The sequence below is a fragment of the Octodon degus genome, unplaced genomic scaffold (assembly GCF_000260255.1).
Source record: "Octodon degus isolate 3935 unplaced genomic scaffold, OctDeg1.0 scaffold00181, whole genome shotgun sequence".
NCBI classification, from domain to species: domain Eukaryota; kingdom Metazoa; phylum Chordata; class Mammalia; order Rodentia; family Octodontidae; genus Octodon; species Octodon degus.
Window position 1 is genome coordinate 4,212,128 of NW_004524757.1, and position 6,437 is coordinate 4,218,564.

Sequence of the window (6,437 nt, forward strand, 5' to 3'; positions counted from 1 at the left end):
ATATATCCATTTATATGTCCTGCAGGCCAACTAGATTCATACTCAGGCACTGGGCACACAGAATCCAGAACTCTGTACACACACCTAGGAGTATCAGCCCTGCATGTTTGTTTAATTTTAGAAGAGCAACCTGGTTTTTCTGACCCAAATGTCCTGGCTTGGAGCCCACAAGAGAACTTTATCTTAAGAAATCATGCCTGTTGCATTTTGTGAGAATGTTTTGTGCAATAAATCACTTGCATTAACTCCACAGTTCCTCACGCCCACAGCTTGTCTTGCCTTGTTTTTCAGACTTAGGATCCTAGAAACCTTACAGACCACTTGTGTTATGAACAGGCACTTGGTAATGCTGTGCCACTAAAAAGCTAGCAGATCCCTTCCTCATCTCTTAGAACCATTTCCTTTTAAAAAAACTTATTTTTTTATTTTATTGAGAAACAAATAGCAATGAGACAGCTTCACAACTGATTAATAGGACATTTTTCAATAATTAATACATTGTACATTGTTGTCTTCTTAGTGGTTATCCATAGTACAAGATGCCGATAGGATATCCTGTCCAAACACTCTTAGTACAAGCCCTTCTCCTCATTGAATTAAGCAAAATTAGTTGTATATGTATCCTAACTATTCTGTATATACAGATAGAAAATGGTCCTTCCTTTGTATCCCCCTTTTTTGTTTACTTCTGTCAGAGATGGGTATTCCATTGGCATCTAAATAATATAGGTGCATAAATTCAGGAAAGCAATCCAACACAGTCCAGCAGTCCACAATAGTAGTGGGTTATCTGCAGAAGTTGTTGACTTTAGCCTTTCACAGCTCAGCATATTTATATGGCTTTACTTTTTTTTTTTTTTTGGCTGGGGAGATGGTGCAGTGGAATGGCTTTACTTTATAAACCTCATTTTTATACTTTTCTGTTGGATGGTTAAGACCAAGATAAAGCAAGTCCTATATAACAAGAAACATAACTTTTGTGTTGGATAAGATAAGTCAAGTACCCTCCCTCAGGATTTATCCTGTAATTCTATACCACAGTTTGCATATCTTTGTCAGCGTCAGTCATGGCCATTGCTTGACCCATTTGCTCTCCGTGAAATCTTGTGTGACTGTCCTTAGGCACACTGTACGTCATCGATCATGTTGCTTTGTGGCCCCATAATCTCCTTGATCAGAAAATTTGGGACAAAACTGAGTTACATGATGTTAGAGTGTAGGTTCTCCTATGTCCTGAGTCTTCACTGACCTTGAAAGGCTAGGGCCAGAATGTTGGCTGTCCTTGCGGTCCTTCTATTTCTCTAATTTTTGATCTGCAAACTTAGGTTGTTAACCTTCCAGAGAAGAAACTTACTATTACCCTACCACATATGCAGTTGGGTTTAACCTCACTATCTGAATATCAAACATCTTAGGCATAACATGGAACAGGCATTTTCCATCCAGTATTGATATATTAAACTTTAAGTCCCTACAGAATATGGAGAAAAAATTAAAAAAATAAAAAATATTTAAAGAATATGAATAAACAATTACATATTTTCTCAGAAATTTAGAAATCTAACCACATACAGCATTGTAGCAGAATAGTCCTGTGTCATTATTTTCCATGTGTCTTTTTTTCATTTATTACCCTTTTTAAAAAAAACTACATTTACTTGAGAGTGTGGTAATAATTGGTATGTCATGACAAGCAGTATGTATTTAGAAGACCAGAATGACAGGCATTCCAAGAGTGACCCTTCTATTACACATTGCTATCTTCAGTGCAGTTGCTTGGTACACATGCATCCGTATATATAGTTTGTCATGGTGAGAATCCTACCAATTAACTGCTAGTTTCAAAAACCTGCTGATGTTTCTCAGGATCATTGCGTTACCCATCCTGTGCATATAAATATATGACTTTGTCATACATTTATATATGCTGCAGGACAACTGCACCATTTATATATGCATTTGTATATACATGCATACATATACATTTATATATGCATGTATGCATTTATATATGCTCAGGACAACTAGATGCATCCTCAGACACTGGCCACACAGAACCCAGAACTCTATACACATCTAGGAGTATCAGCCCTGCATGTTTGTTTAATTTTACAAGAGCAACCTGGTGTTTCAACTTGAATGTCCTGGCTTGGAGCCCACAGATGCTGCCTGCAGTCTTTCCTTTATGCCTCCCATGAGTACACATCTTCCAAGCACAAGTCCTGTGACAGTTCTGATGTCCTCCCCAGTGTGAATGTCGAGTGGTGCCAGAATCGCCCAAATCCCTGTGCTGCCAGGATTCCTCCACCTGTAGCTCTGCTCCTTAGTTCCACACATGCCTCTCTTGAACTCAGCCTGCCCAGGTCAGAGCATTATGCTGTGACCGTATTCCCATCTGCTCACCCCAATACAGGATGAAGGACAGATGTTAACATGAACATGTCTCCTCCTGAATATGTCTGGTAAGGGTAATTTCTAAAGTTCCTCCTGTGTGGGTCTAAACACACTTAAGGTTTCCTGAACCAGAAAAGCACCATGAGCATGTGTTTCTTGCCATGTGAGACAGCTAAAGAGACTGAGGCTTAAAAGAAGAGCTGAGAGCAGGCACCCCAGAAGCAACCAACACGGATAGGAACCTTCTTTGGGCTTCTCTTGCAATTCCAAGTTGTGGTAAAGGCTATGTGGATGTTGCCTTAGCAATCCTACCCAGCATGAACTGGGAGGCTCGGAGCAGGCACACTGAAAGATGCACCTTGGGTGTCATTGGGGCCTGCAGAAGTCCCCCTTACAGAGTCCAGAGGAAAGATCAGTGCAGGAAGGTGGACCTGGAGCATGACAGAGTCCCCACATGGCTAATCTCCACAGCTCAGTGTGTGGTTCTCTGTCCTGTTGGATAACAGCAGTGCCTTGGGACACCCAGAATGGACCGAGTTTACCATGTCTCCAGGACTCCACGAGATGATAGCAACCACGAAAGAGACTCCTAGGGAATAAACTAGAACTGCAACAATGACTGCACACTTTCATCACAGAGCACAGTCATGTGCAGCTTTAGGAAAAAAAACCTGGGAGAGGATGCCTTGGCTACATAAAGAGACACTTGTGCCTGCCTCATTTCTGTGTGGTAGGCATTTGGCATGATGGGGACTTTGAATTCATATAACAATCCATTGTATAACACTAAGAGTATGTCTTCAATTTCTGAAAAAATGTGTACCTTGGCTTCCTTAAGAGGCTGGAATTGTTCAGATTTTGACAGTGCCTATTTTCTATGCACTTCCAGCAGGGGATAGTTAAACAGTTGTATTATGTTGATTTATGAATTACGAACTCGGTCTGACTAACTTTATGTGGAATTTCAGTACATTTTAGGACGATGTTTGTGGACGTAAAACTCACATGAATAATCTTTGTTTGTTAATCTTGAAAGGAAAACAACTAAATGAAATCAGCAGTTGAAGATATGGGGTTCTCAGGGAAGTGTGGTCTTCAGTAACACATGTGGTCTCTTATGTGTTCCACTCAGTACTTTCCTCAGTTCTGTTCCCAATCATGAAGTGAGTGGTTTTGGGCCTCCAGGACCTTCACCATGCTATTTCACCTTGCTGCCTCCTATCATACAGTGAAAACATGAAGCAAGTCACCCTGTGCTCCCTGCAGTTGTGCTTGTTGAAGCAGCAACATGAGAATCCAGTGTAGGAACTGCCTTGTGCTTCCGGAATTAACCATGGAAAACAAAGGCAAACAGAGAGTGGAGACCTAGCAACTCACAGAAGGAACTCAGTGTAAACAGCAAAACATGAGGAAGGCCTGGGGGAGACTTAGGACTCTGGATCTGGTCCCTGAGTGTGGGTCTCCGCAAGGAGTCTGAGGGCTGAGCAGGGAGCACATGACAGCATCAGTCAGAGGAAAGCCTTGCAGCTCTGCCCCTATGTTAGTGCACGGGCTGAGGCAGCACCTCACAGCAGGGATGCCAGTGAACAGCAGGTAGCACCACACAACAGGAAAAGAGAGACCAATGTTAGGGTTCCAGAAATTGTGTGCAGAGCCATCTGAAACGGCCCTGGTGGGAGAGAACTGTGTTCAAAACCATCAGTAATTTATCTTTTAAACTACCATTATTTTAATGACTGTAAGTCATGCACCTGAATTAGAATAATAAGTCCATGTTGAATCCTACAGAATAGGTACCCATATGCTTTAATCAAATAAGAATATACAGTGTACCTCAATCCCTGGGCAAATGTGTTTGTACAAGTGTGTTCATAAGCACTAGGGAAAAATATATTTATGCATATATACAGGAAACTTTGGTTAATTATACTGATTTCAACTGGTCTTTTGAAAGGAGCAGTTAATGTTACATTTATTTTCTTTTCATTCTTATTTCTTCTAAGTGTTTTGTTGGTGTTACCTGTTTTGTACTTTTCTTTAACCAATTCTGCACGTTTACCTCTAGTAACCTAAAAAACGAATTTGAAGATCATGTCATGCAATGCAGAAACCATGGCTGAATTCCATTATTTTCTTCAGTGAAATTTTCAAATTTTGAGTCACTGCCAATGCTTTATATTTTAGTATTTTGTGTTCTTTAAAAAATTAGAAAGAGTAACTAATACATGTGCACATGTACTCTGAAGTAGGGTGTTTTCCATGCACACATTATACACTTTGTGTTTCTAGTGATGCAAAGTCCACACACACATTTGGTAGAAACACTCAAGAGCATGTTGAATCTACATCAGCTCTGAAAGGTGGAAATAATGATCCCGAATATGAAAATTTCCCCCCACCGAGCATAAGCAGGACTCATTCCAATTCTCTGCTGCTGCTCAGCTTCATCGCCAAGGCACTACTGTTTTAGTGATTGAACATCCCCTATATTGTCACCTCTTTCACCCTTAATGAACCCTGGTATGAAAACTCTTCTTTCTATGTAGTAGCAGAATTAGATAAGGCTCTGTCCAGATCCAACCACTTTGTGGGACTGTTGGGTATAACTGCTGTGGTTGAAATCCTTGGAGCAATGGCTGCCTCTGCTGGCCGGTGCCTTGGTTCAAAAAGCACAAATTGCCCAACTTGTAAATGATTTAACACACAAGGTATCCTTAGCCCTTATGGCTCAGGAGCTGTAGATCAAAAGCTAGAGGCCAGGGTGGGTGCCTTGGAAGAATCTGTGTTATATTTAGGAAAGAAGTTATAAGCTTTGCGGCTTAGTCTGTGAATGTACTGTCATGGGGCATATTGATACATATCTGTAGCTCCTTCTTTCTACAATAATGTTGGTTACGGATGGAAAAGGATCAAGGCCCACATCATGGGAGTGTGAATCCATTCTGATGTGGGTTTCCACTTAACTCAATTACATAAAGAAATTGTGGAAATAATTTCTGCTCATTTTCCCACTGCTCATGCTTCTACTTTGAGGTTCAATATTTTTTAAATGGCTCAAAATATTTTCCTGCATTGCTTATTCTTGGCTCTGTTCCTTGATCTTTCTAGCTGTGTTATTGCTTCTGCTTTGTATTTTGCCAGGAATCACTGGATGGGCCCAAGGGCAGCTACATAAGCTCTGAGTTGCTTTTCACAAGTAACAATTTTAAGTAAATAACGGGGAGATGTTGGAAGCCAAACCCGCAAATTGGTTTGATCTTGCTGAAGAAACAGTCTGCTTAGGATGTAAAATGTCGCAAAGGGCCCCAGTTTCCTTATTCCACAGTTTGAGCAATGGGCCCAAAGGTGGACTTCCTGTTTCTTCAGGTTATCAGTTTTCTCCTTAGAAACAATTCTGACACCAGTAAAACAAGAAAGCTTTGAGGTACCTTCAAAAACCGCTGGGCACAGGTACAAGATATTTCTATATATAAGCTTGATGCAAAATAAACTCATTGCTAGACCACAGTCCAGAACTCCTAAACATGGCTTTCTTTCTCTTCCTGCCATCTTCCCTGATGCCATCTCTGAGGCATGGATCCATGCATCCACAGATTGTGCACCAATCCTTTAACCCATAAGCCTTGGAGAGACACTTACGCTAACCACAGAAGAAGGGCTGGATGTAGTTTGGGTGCCAGCTGAAACTGCTTCCTGTTATAATCCAACCTCAGTCATGGTGGGTAACAAAGACATTGGCCGGGCAGAAACTTTCCTGCCAGGTATATATTGGCAAAAGGGAAACATCATTTCTATTATATGTAACACTAATGGGACTCAAGGTAAGCTTCCATATGAAGTGAGGCAGTGGAAATGCATTGGGTAGCTTTACATGGATCCAGAATGGAATACTAAGCTAAGCAGAATCGCGGGAAGAGGCATACTGCTGAGCATATTGGAAAAGATACACATTGAAGAAATTTGTGCTGTGTTTTAACATTCACAACAGCAATCATGACCAAAGATGCAGCGAGCAAGTAAGACCGAATGGCCCACCTGGTTGG